At 41.7% G+C, this 13,395-nt stretch overlaps 1 long non-coding RNA gene across 1 annotated transcript in view; it reads right to left on the bottom strand.

Moving 5' to 3' along the window:
• The window catches only part of LOC107184461, a 38,213-nt gene that overhangs the window by 742 nt on the left and 24,076 nt on the right, over positions 1-13,395 (bottom strand). The gene's annotated exons all lie outside the window — the stretch shown is intronic.

Consider the following 13,395-nt stretch of genomic DNA (forward strand, 5'->3'; position numbering starts at 1 on the left):
CTTAGGAATAGCCTTGATAAAACAGTACAAATTATTAATTTTTACTAAATCTCAACCCTTGAGTAATGTTTTTAATATTCGTCTAGCGAAATAGAAAATACACATAAAACAGGCCTTCTGTATTCCAAGTACAATGGTGGTTGTCTCCAGAAAAAGCACTTTTGCAATTGTTTGAGTTTCAAGCTGAACTAGCCTCTCTCTTCATGGAACATCATTTTTACTTGAAAGAACTGAAAGACAAACTAAGATTATTCAGACTTGAGTGTTTGGCAGACAATTTCCCCAAAATGAACAAAGCGAGCCTGTCACTTCAAGGAAAACAACCGAAAGCATTTGTTGCCAATGATAAAATTCAAGCTTATAAGTAAAAATCAGAATTTTGGAACACTTGTACCTACCACCATGAACATGACAGCTTCCCAATGTTTTAAGATTTCTCTAAAGAGATTGATGGTGATATTATGAATGTGATTTAGAAAACATAATGAAATGTATCGACATTTGGAAGATCTGTATAATTCAAGAGAATCTATATTTTCCAATGACCAGTGCATGACGTTACAAAATCTATTCCAAGTGTAAGATAATATCCGGGCCAGGTATTCATTTGGATAGAGTGTCATCTCAATATACCTAGGTTTCAGGTTTGATCCCCAGTCAGGGCACATTCAAGAATCATCCAAAGAATGCATAAGTAAGTGGAAGAGCAGATCAATGGTTTGTGTGTTTTTTTTCTCTCTTCCCCTTTCCCTTCCTTCCTCTCTTTCTCTAAAAATCAATCAATCAATCAATAAAGTCCTGGCTGATGTACCTCAGTTGGTTGGGTATCCTCACATGTACCAAAGGTTGCCGGTTTGATTCCCGGTCAGGGCATATGCTCAGGTTGCAGGCTCAATCTCCAGTCGGGGGTGTGCAGGAGGCAGCAGATCAATATTTCTCTCCCACATAGCTGTTTCTCCCTTCCTCTCTCTCTAAAATCAATAAAACATATTTAAAAATAAATAAATAAAAGGATTTTTTAAAGTGCAAGATAAACAAATACATTTAATGTAATAAAGTAGGAATTGATTGATATGGTTTCAGATTCCACATTGCAACTAACCTTTAAGAAGTCACTATGTGTCAAGTTTCGGTGTAGTATCAAAGAAAAGTAACTACAATTATTTGAAAACTAAAATACTTCCTTTCCCAACTCTATAGAGGTCAGATTTTCTCCATGTACTTCAACCAAAGCATATGGAAACTGATTGATGCATCTGAGAGAGCAAGATGAGTCATCAGCAGCTCTACTGGAGTCATCTGACAAAATTTGGCCAGGGATCTCATTCTTTTCATAGATGACAGAGATAGAGATAGAGATAGAAATAGAGATAGAGAGAGACATAGAGAGAAAGAGATGAGAGATAGAGACATATAGATATACCGACAGGCCACAGGTAACATCAGACTTGACATACGTCGTTTCATGGTTATGTCACCAACTCCCATTTATTTATAAAAAAAAAGTTCCATCATTTTGATGTATGTACACATATGTGCCTTATGTTTTTTATTTATTTACCACAAGGTCAGGAATTGTTATCTTTAAGTTTTTTTACTGTTTCACTTCATTACTGCTGTGTATGTGCTCCACGTGAGTGATGTAGGTGCTTATGTACGTGGGTTTCGAATTACAGCGAAAATCGCATTACGTTGCGCCATAGAATATACTTAAATATATTTTTATTGCTTTCAGAGAGGAAGCGAAATAGGAACAGATCTCCGACGCAACCCGAGGACCTACTGTATACTAGTATATACATACACACACATATACATATACATGCTTAAATATATTTTTATTGCTTTCAGAGAGGAAGGGAGGAGAGAGAGATAGGAACATCAATGGTAAGGGAAAATCATTGATCTGCTGTCTCCGGCACACCCACTACTAGGGATTAAGCCCACAACCCAGGCATGTGCCCTGACCGGGAATCAAACTGTGACCTCCTGCTTCATAGGTCTACACTTAACCACTGAGCCACACCAGCTGGGCCAGGGTTCTCATTCTTGTCCCAATTGCTCTCAACATGTGTCACCAGTGATTCCGTCAGTTTGCGAAGAATATAGGCTTCATGGACTTAGTGATCTTCCTTGAATGGGTCATTCAAGAAAGAAACAATGCTAGCTAGCTCTTTGTACATAAAATAAAACTTTGCCTAGCCAGCGTGGCTCAGTGGTTGAGCGTCTACCTGTGAACCAGGAGGTTATGGTGTGATTCCCTGTTGCAGGCTCCATCCCCTGTGCGAGTTATGCAGAAGGCAGCCAATCAATGATTCTCTCTCATCACTGATGTTTCTCTCTCTCTCCCTCTCCATTCTTCTCTGAATCAATAAAAATATATTTTTAAAAATGTATTTTTTAAACTTAAAAAACAGAAACTGATTTAATGCAAAAGTAGAAATGAGAATCCCGATGTCTTCTGTTGAGCCAGATATTAAAGAGATTTTCAAAAATGCAAAACATGCCAATCTTATCACTATTTTTTTTTTCATTTTAAAAAATATAGTTCTTTTTTCACCAAAACTTGTTATTTATGTTAACATATCATGGTTTATTATTTTTAATGAATTATTAATATTTTAATTTTTCAGTTTTAATTTTTAATACAGTAAATATCAATAGATATAACCTACATAAACAAAAGCTCTGGGAAGCCCTCAATCGTTTTTAAGAATGTAAAGGAATCCTGAGACCAAAACACTTGAGAACTGCTTACTTATAAACTGCGATCCCCTCCATTTCCATGAACAAACAACTGGGAATAAAGTATCTCTTCTAATCTGTAAATATCTCTAGAGAAGAGGAAATATTATGGCTCACATGTACTCACACAATGTTTTGGAACTGCAGAGATGGACCCCCCTCAGTTCCCAAAAGGTACCAGGAAAAGTCCCCCACCCCAAAGCCCCACCCACTCTTTCTCTCTTCCCCCCAAAAGTGATGGTTCACATGCGTCAGTAAAACCCAACATCTTACTCTGTTGGTGCCACTTCCTCTTCCCATCAGCATATCCTACCCTTGATTTTTCATTTCAGGTCAAGGCACTGCTAGAGGAAGAGAACACGAAGGGGCAAATAGGGTCAGATGTGTTTCTGAAATGCCAGCACATTCAATTTGTTGGTATTTTGCATGCATTTCCTCTTGAGTTCACAGGCTCCTAACTCAGCAGAATTAAAATGGAATGAAGTAATTAGAGCAGCAGGCGGCTGGGATGTTCTGGGTCTGGCATACACAGAAAATGTGGAGCAGGAGAAAAAGAGAAGAGAGCCTTAAAACCAAAGGCTAGGCAAGAGACCCATCCCAAGGACCAGCTCCTTGGGAAAGCCTCCCCTAACCTCCCTAGTCCCTGGATCAGAAGCTCTCTCCTCAGCTTTGCTTCCTAAGAATCTACTCCTAGCCTGGCCCCTCATAATCAGGCTCCAATCTTCCTTTCTAGTCCTTTTCAGACACTCCCAGCAGATGCACCTTACCTCTGCTCATACTAATCCATCATTGCCCCTGATAGCATGGTTCTTTGTGGCTTTGTACCTGCATTTATCACACTGTACTGAAATAATTGCTTACAGGTCTGACTCTCCCATGAGACCAGTGGCTCCCCAACCTCTGGATTTGAAGCATACATTGCATCCTACTCACTAAGCAAACTGCCACCTCAGAACAAGATTTTCTCCATTTGGTACTCAGATTGACTCCTAAATTAGTTTAAACCTACAAACCCTGCTACAATGATGCAGCCTGGTTGTAGTGCATTAGGTGCTAACTAAGCTATCACAGGGATGGGTGGGTGGGTTATTTGTGCTTGGGCCATGGAAACCCTGAATGCCTGGCTAATTTTGATAAAAGCTGGTGACCACATATTCCATTACTCCATAAAGGACAGGGTCAGAGGCATCCCACTGGTTTTACCAGCTTTTCCTGTTACACTTGCTGGATCTCTCTGTGGAATTGCTGACCTTCCTCTAACTGGATGAGTTAAACCCAGACCTCCTGTGACTGTGAATTCCTGGAATATCAGCCATGCCTTCTTTTATTTATATACTAGTATATAATTTTATATATTTCAGAGAGGAAGGGAGAGGGAGAGAGAGAGAGAAACATCAATGATGAGAGAGAATCATTGATCGACCGCCTCTTGCACGCCCCCGCCCCTACTGGGGATTGAGCCACAATCTGGGCATGTGTCCTTGGCCAGAATCGAACCTGGAACCCTTCAGTCCACAGGCTGACACTTTATCCATTGAGCCAAACTAGCCAGGGTGAGCAATGCCTTCTATGTTATCAGGAAGAGAAGCCTCTCCCTAGAGAGGAAATTGCTGAATCCTGACTCTCTCGGGACCAGGGACTCTCCCTTTCCCCATATCTGAGTCTAGGAGAGTGGGAAGTAGCCTGAGAACCTGCTTTTGTCTCAGTCATCTCTGGTAAGTCCACGTTCCCTGCCGTAAGTCCACTCCTTTGGGTGAAAAGTCCTTTACTTAGTCCCACCACTGGAATGACAAAATTAACCTTTAACTGATATGGGAGAAAAACATGTCTCATCCTTCCCCATTGCTAGAGGGGGTGAGGTTCTGGGGGTCCCCACAGGAAGACAAGATATGGTAGAAAGCTTTATTTTCGTGGAATTATACCCCTGAATTTTCAAAATCCCATTCCCCTTAGTCCAGTCATAGAAGTGTGGCTGGGGTTTCAGTAGAGCTAAAATCAGAGCCAATGTCCAAAGTTTCCCTTCCATGTTGGAACTGGGTCCAGTACAGCATCAGGCTAGTTGCAGTCCATTAGTCCACCGTGTGTGGGGTCCACATGACCATGGGCTACATGGGAGAATGCCAGGAAGCCAAGATTGTGCCATGAGCCAAGTGTGCCAACAGGAAACAAGAGCATAAGAAAGTGAACTTTTTTGTTTAGGGGATTATACTAGTATATCCCAAATTTCCACATGCACGCAGTGGCCATGCCCATTGTGGCCAACTATCTCTGTCCCTTGGTGCACATAGGCAAGAATCTTCCCTATGTAGTTCCCACCTCCAGTGTTTTGCAGGGAATCCTATATAATAAACGCCTAATATGCTAAGTGTCCGCTTGTCCATTCAACCAATCAAAGCATAATAAGCTAATGAAATGCTAAGGTTGCTCAACCGCTTGCTATGGCATGCACTGACCATGAGGAGGCAGACGCTCTGACTGGTAGGTTAGCTTGCTGCTGGGGTCCGGCTGATCAGGACTGAGCGAGACAGGCCAGACATGCCCTGGAGCCCTCCCATGGTCCCTCCCTGGCTGGCCAACCTCCTGCATCCCTCCCTGGCTACTATTGTGCACTGGTGGGGTCCCTCAGCCTAGCCTGGGCCCTCTCACAATCTGGGACCCTCGGGGGGGGGAGGGGAGTGAGAGAGCCAATTTTGGCCCAATCCCGCAGGCCAGGCTGAGGGACCCCACTGGTGCATGAATTCATGCAACAGGCCTCTAGTATGTCTATAATGTCTGGCCTTCCCTTTGCATCTTTGCTGTTATTAATAACTAACTAATTACAACAGTATCATAACCAGTAAATTTCCCTCACATACAATTTTTGAAATATAACAAAAGATTGCTAACTTTCCATTTTGCCAAGTAAAACAAGAAAACAAAATAGAAAAAAACTACTACCTACTATCTTTCAGGAAAGTGTGAACATATGAATATAACCTCACATTGAAGAGGAGAGGTTTTATATTGAATATATTGTCCTCATTTTTTTCTCATTTCATCATGGCAGTGAAATAAATAGACCAGTGAATATTCTAGTATGGAGTTTAGGAAGAACTAAATCAGACTGTGAGCTCCTCTGAGCAGGGAATGATTTTTATTCATTTGCATTTTCCCAGGACCTAACTCAGAACCTGGCTTATTTATGGTAAGTGCTCACCACATATTTGTGGAAGAAAAGAGGAACAGAGAAAGGAAAGAATTCCCTGGTTAAGGACCAGGATAGGAGACAGATGTGAAACCCTATTGTATGTGGGACCCAGGAACAAACTATCTCCACCCCATTCTACTCTATGACCTTTTTATAAAGCAAAGAGATGACTATGTTTCTCCTTTACAGCCTTCAGTAGTTCCCCACTGCCTATGTGACAAAGTCTGAACTTCTTAGCAGAGTATACTAGTTCATTCACACTTGGTCTCTACTTTCCCTTTCTAGTTCCCTTTTCAGACACTCTCACAGAATTCCCTAACCTCTACTCATACTAAACTCCCCATTCTCCCCATTCATTATTCTCCTTTGTGCCTTTGTAATTCCTGTTTCCTCTGCCTGGTATCTGCTTTTTCCCTCCTTCCAGATTGGCCAACTCCTAACTCAGACTTTAAGAAGATCCTGGCCAGGTATCTCAGTTGGTTAGAGCATCATCCCAATAAGCCAAGGTTGCAGGTTTGATCCCTGGTTAGGGCACATACAAGAACCAACCAATGAGTGCATAAATAAGCCTTTGAGTTTTCAGTACAAGCCCCACTGGAACATTTATCTCTAGAAAAGCACTGATTACAGCAAAAGGCTAGGGCATGCTGACATCTGCTCGTCAGCAGGCCAGAAATGATGACTTCAATTTCCTTCCTTGTTTCATTTATTCCCAGGCTGCTCCCTCCCCACCTTCATAAGGCAGATATTATTTCAAAAAGACAAAGTAATGAAGCTGTTCTCCATTCTTCATTGAGTGTAAACTTCCTCCTTATCACATATACCCCTCAGGCCTTCTCACCTCTTCCCATCACCTTCCTTTTCTCCCTTTGTCTCCTCTCTCACCCCTTCCAGAGGGAATTCAGGGTTACTACCTTTCATCAAAGTCCTACACTATCTAGAACAGGGGTCCTCAAACTTTAAACAGGGGGCCAGTTCACTGTCCCTTAGACCGTTGGAGAGCCAGACTATAGTTTAAAAAAAAAAACTATGAACAAATTCCTATGCACACTGCACATATCTTATTTTGAAGTAAAAAACAAAAGGGGAACAAATACAATATTTGTATTTGCATGTGGCCCGCGGCCGTAGTTTGAGGACCTCTGATCTAGAACATCATGAAATTGTTCTTGGCTGGGTGGGTGATCACAGTGCTAAACACATAATTTATGATATACTTTGTGTATTTTTGTGATTTCCTTGTGTCAATGTCCCAGGCTATATCCAAGGGGATTAATGGGCCATAACCTGGCTGGGTTTATCCTCCCCCATCTCCAAGATGGGCTGACCCCAAATACCAAAAAACTGGCCCTGCAGACTGGGTCTAGATTAGGGGCCACGAATTCTGTAGTGACAACCCTTCTGCACAGTCATTCCTCTTGCCAGCATACTTTGACCTTATATTTGGCAGTAAATCTAAAGGTACACAATAGAGCATGTGGGGCAAGGCATGGGCTTTGGAGTAGAAACTTGAATTTAAGTTCTGTCCCAACATTTACTATCTTCATAAACTTGGTTAAGCTACTTAACTTCTCTCTGCCTTAGTTATAAAGTTACAGTACTGCCCTAGCCAGTTTGGCTCAGTGGATAGAGTGTTGGCCTACGGACTGAAGGGTCCCGGTTTGATTCCAGTAAAGAAAGGGCAGGTGCCTGGGTTGGGGGCTCAATCCCCAGTGAGGGGCGTGCAGTAGGCAGCCGATCAATGAGCTCTCTCTCTCCCTTCTCCCTTCTCCCTTCCTCTCTGAAATCAATGAAACTATTAAAAACAACAACAATAAATAAATAAATAAAAATAAAGTAACCAGACCTTCCTCGTCGGAAGGACCAAAAGAAAATACACATGTAAAGCATTTAATGCAGTGCCTGGTACATGAGAGCACCCAATAAATGTTAGAAGTTATTATGATCATATATGAATAGATATCAAAAAGTCAGATAAACTGTTCAAACACATTATGGGCATTTACATAAAGAAAATACAGCGTTACTTTTTTTTTTTTAAGTATTGCCTCTAGGGGTTGTTTTAATGAATTGCTAGAAAGGAATGATTTATAAGTACCATATTGTTGAAATGCAAATTGATACTTCAAAGAGGTGAAAAGTGACTTGTTTCCTTGAGTGGAATAAACATTCCCTTTGGGATCTTGTTTACAAACTAATAGTACTAAGACGAACTCCAGCCCTTATTTAGGTGAAATGATCACAAATGAGGTTCTACTCTATCAAAAAGGAGTCACTACTCAAATGAAATGCCCTAATTTCAAAAGCACAAAAGAAAATGTCTATCTTGAGGTTTTCCTTTTATATATCTTTATTCTAATTTTGTCAAATATTGGGTAATGGGCAACCTAGTGCACAAATATAGTCAATTTTTAATTATTCATGGGTGAGCTATCCAAGACAGATATCTAACCACCCTTATGTTTGCTTCTTTCTGTTCTTTCTGCCTTTTATCTTTTTTAAAAAATATTTTTTTATTGATTTCAGAGAGGGAGAGAGAGATAGAAACATCAATGATGAAAGAGAATCATTGATCAGCTGCCTCCTGCACGCCCCACACTGGGGGTTGAGCCCACAACCTGGGCATGTGCCTTACCTGGGAATCGAACTGTACTAGTAACCTCCTGGTTCACAGGTTGAGGCTCAACTACTGAGCCACGCCGGCCAGGCTCTGCCCTTTATCTTTAAACTTTAATGCCCTGAACATACATATATACACACTCATATACTAACAACACACACTCTCACAGATACACACACTCACATACATTAACTCTATTACACACACACACACACACACACACACACACACACACACACACCACTTTGCCCAAAGTAAGCATTGCCCAGAACTGTCTATTCTGGTGGTTACAGAAAATGTTGGTCCCTAGGAAAACATCTTTGTTCCTTTCCTCCCTTCACTGCGGATCTCCCTTTCCTGAATATCATGAGGGGCAGGGAGGGAAGGGAAGGAAGGAAATGGAACTGTGGTATATGTCCCCCAACCCAGCAGTGCAGGCTGTGAGAAACAGAAGGATCCTGTTCCGTGTGCTGGCATCTCTCTTGCCATTTTACTGAAACTTGGGGTGTTTTTCTCTCTGCAGCACCCACGCTCCCTCCCTTTCTGCCAAAGCTCCTTGTGACAGAATGAGAGGCTGGTGGGTTGGGGGGAAGTGGAATGTAGCTAGGTAGCCTGAGGGTGGAGTGACAGCTCCCCCTCCAGGAGCAGGGAGGGTGGGGGAGATAAAGCTACACACAAATCCTAGAAGACCCCCCACTGTTGAACCTCATACATATCCGAAGCATCTGTATACACACAGAGCTGTGTACTGCTCTCCACCCCAACCCCACCCCCACAAACCCCATGACTAAAACTTGGCAGGCACTGCCATGCATTCAGTAACATTCGGACAGGAAATCCCATGTTACATTGGCGCAGATCTGTTCAAAGCAACACATGCCCCAGGTCCCCCTCCTTTGATCCCTTTCCTTTCTGATGAGTCAGAGAATGCTGCTGGGTGCTAGGTATACTATGGTATAAGAGATGGCAAATCGAGTGCATAGGCTAGCCCAGCCGTGGGCAAACTATGGCCCGCGGCCGGATCCGGCCCGATTGAAATGAATAAAACTAAAAAAAAAAAAAGACCGTCCCCTTTTATGTAATGATGTTTACTTTGAATTTATATTAGTTCACACAAACACTCCATCCATGCTTTTGTTCCGGCCCTCCGGTCCAGTTTAAGAAACCATTGTGGCCCTCAAGTCAAAAAGTTTGCCCACCTCTGGCTAGTCTGTTATCACTTGGCTCTTCAAACAGGTAATACCAGTGGCATCTGGAGCTGCTTCCCCTTCAGGACTCCCCACTTTCTGGGCTAGCATGCTGCACGGCTGCAAAAGCCCAGCCCTGGACATGCAGAGAATATGTTGATTCAAAAACTTTTCAAAAATTAACCAGCACATGGTGACACAGTTGTTTGTTCAGGGCAATGTGCTGCCTAAGTTTAATGTGCTGAAGTCCCTCCTTCCCCTTCTTCCAACTGCTTCCCTTCCCCAGGTCCTGGCTGTTGCCCATGTCATTGTGGCAATGAGCATTTGCTCCCTCATTCTCTCAAGGGTGACTGTTTGCAAAGCTCAACTTGCCAACTGAGCAGATTTCCCAGGTGTGTGTGTGTTTTTCTTCTTCCTAAACTGAAAAGTGGTGAATCCACTGGTTTCTCTACTTTCTGGAACACATCCTAGGAGGACAGGTACTTGGTTTAAGTTTCAAATCTCCTTTCAGGAAGCAGGACTCCTTGAGGCAAGAACTATGTGTTGGACTTTCTTGAGAATGACCAAACTAGAGATTATAGTAGTCCCCCTTATCTACTGGGGATATGTTCTAAGACCCCCAGTGAAAGCCTGAAACCCTGGATAGTAAGTACTAAAAAACATACGTTTTTCTATGCATACATACCTATACGAAAGTTTAATTTATAAATTGGGCACAGTAAGAGGTTAACAATAATAAAACAGAATTATAACAATATACTGTAATAAAAGTTATGTGAATGTGGGCTCTCTCTCTGATGGCTGGTCTGATGACTGAGACAACTACTAAGGATAACCAGGATGGCTACACCTAAGTGACTAAGGGATGGGTGGGTAGCATATACAGCATGGATGTGCTAGACAAAGGAATAATTCACGTCCTAGGTGGGATGGAGCTGAATAGCTGAGATTATTACCCCACTCAGAAGGGTGCACAATTTAAAACTTATGAATTGTTTATTTCTGAAACTTCAGTTTACTGTGGGTAATTGAAACTGTGGAAAGCAAAACTATGGAAAGGGGGAACTACAGTATTACTCCTGGAGGGGCTGCTATCAAAAGTTTACATTATCTCCTTCTAAAAAGGACTGCTCTTCCCTTCAGTTCAGACAAATATAATTCATTCAAGCACTCAGTCATTCAACAAGTGCTAAAGATATGTTTTTTCATTGATTCTAGAGAGATGTGAAGGGAGAGAGAGAGAGAAACATCGACATGGTAGAGAAACATCAATCAGTTGCCTCCCATACGCACCCCAACTTGAGCGCCTACTATATAAGTCAGAAACTGTTCCAGGTACAGGGATATGGTGATAACAAAACATACACTGCTTTCATGAAGCTTGCATTATAGTGGGAGAAGGCAAATAAGAAATGAACTAAAAATCAGAGTTAGAATGAATATCATATAAAATATGATAGAGTAGAGATCAGCAAACTATGGCTGATGAGGCAAATCTGTTCACTGCCAGTCTTGTAAATAAAATTTATAAAGTAAGTAAAGAATGTTCAGCAAGGAGCTACTTTCTTTTTTCTTTTTATTTGAATTAATTTTTTAAATAGATAATATAGTAAGTCTAAATTAAAAGAAAAAATAGAAAAGGATATGCAGAGAAGCCCCTGTTTCCCAGCTATCCGGTTTCCCTCCCTTTAAACAACAACTGTTAATTTCTTGTGCATCCATCCGGAGAAATTTATTCATATAAGAAGTAGAATACAGCCCTAACTGGTGTGTCTCAGTTAGTTGGAACGTTGTGCTGTGCACAGAAGATTTTCCAGTTTGATTCGGGATTAGGGCACATTCCCAGCTTGGGCATTTGATCCCCAGTTGGGGTGCGTATGGGAGGCAACTGATTGATGTTTCTCTACCACGTCAATGTCTCTAGAATCAATGAAAAAACATATCTTCAGGTGAGGATTTTAAAAAATCAGGTACATATGTATAGTCTATATTCCCCTCCTTACCCCCCCACCCCCCACCCCACAAGGAAGCTATTTTAAATTGGGTGATAAGGAAAGACTTGTAATCTAGGCTAAGACTAAATGAAGTGAAGGTGCCAGCCAGGCAAAGATCTCTGAGCAACAGCTTCTAGGCTGTGAGACTGAACATAGCAGATCCTAAGGTGAGAAAGGAGGCTCATTTGTTTGGGGCACACTGGGCCAGAGGGCAGTGATCTGAAGTAAGTTGGAGAGAAATTAAGAAGCAGGAAGTCTCCTCTTAAAGGCTCTGATATCTAACTCTAGTCTTCTTTACTATCCTCTTGAATCTTTTTTTAAAAAATATATTTTATTGATTTTTACAGAGAGGAAGGGAGAGAGACAGAGAGCTAGAAACATCGATGAGAGAGAAACATCGATCAGCTGCCTCCTGCACATCTCCCACTGGGGATGTGCCCGCAACCCAGGCACATGCCCTTGACCGGAATCGAACCCGGGACCCTTCAGTCCACAGGCCGACGCTCTATCCACTGAGCCAAACCGGTTTTGGCTCCTCTTGAATCTTAAAGAAGGGCCACTCTGTCCTTAATAACAGAATTCACCGTATATGCTGTATGTATTTGTATGAACATGGAGAAAGGTATGGAGCAGGACAAGGAAATGGAAGGGGGGGAGGAGGAGGGTAACATGATTAGCATTTCTAGAGGCAGGTCCTGCAATAAGAATTCTATCTAGGAGCTTGGTAAAGGCTTTGTAAAGATGATGGCTATTAACCTGAATGGAGCAGATGGGTCCTTTCCTAGTGGCCAACACAAAGAGCGACAACTAACTCTTGACTCAGGGCTTTGCTTTGTAAAATGTAGGGAATTCTCAATTTATGCAATAACTATGTGGCCAGAAATTTCAATCTCAAGTTTTCTAGAGCATTTACTATGTGTTCAGTATCTTGGGGGAGGCAAGTGAAGTAAAGCAACTTGAAGAAGTTTAGACTCCAGCTGGGGAGAGAAAGGTTGAGCTTATGAAATAATGGTGGGTTTATTTAGAAGGTGCAAACTAGTTTAGAAAAGTTAAGAACTAACGCGAGCAAGAGCTGTCAAAAGAGTTCTTATGGGAAAGTGAATTGTGAGCTTAGTCTTAAAGGACATGGGGCTCTCAATAAAAAATAAATCTTGATTAAAAAGATAATATGAATAAAGAGACAGCAATTGGCACAGTAACCACTCAATGCTGGGCAGTAACTGCTTATTGTATTTTTTTCTTTTTTCTTTTTTTTTATTAGTTAAGGTATTACAAATGTGTCCTCATTCCCCCCCATTAACCCCCAACCTCCCTCTTTTTTTCTCTTACTTTTATTATTGAGACTTACAGTTTACAAAGACACTTTCTCATAAATTACTTCACTTGCCATTTACAATAATAACCCTGTGATTGAGCAGGGTTTCCATTTTACTGATGAAGAAACCGAGGCTTAGATGATTAAATATGTTGCTCTAGTCTAGTCACAGAGCAGAAACTGAAACCCAGGTGCTTTGAATCTACATAGTGCAGGCTTCCCTTTCTGTGGGGAAAGCAGCAGGCAGTTCAAGCAGGCAGAACAGCAGGAACCAGAAAAAAGAAGCAGGGAGCCTTGGTAAACCCAATTAATGTCAGTTGCACCAGGAGATTAAATATATATATACA

This window comes from Myotis davidii, unplaced genomic scaffold (genome assembly GCF_000327345.1).
Source record: "Myotis davidii unplaced genomic scaffold, ASM32734v1 scaffold545, whole genome shotgun sequence".
Classification (NCBI taxonomy): Eukaryota; Metazoa; Chordata; class Mammalia; order Chiroptera; family Vespertilionidae; genus Myotis; species Myotis davidii.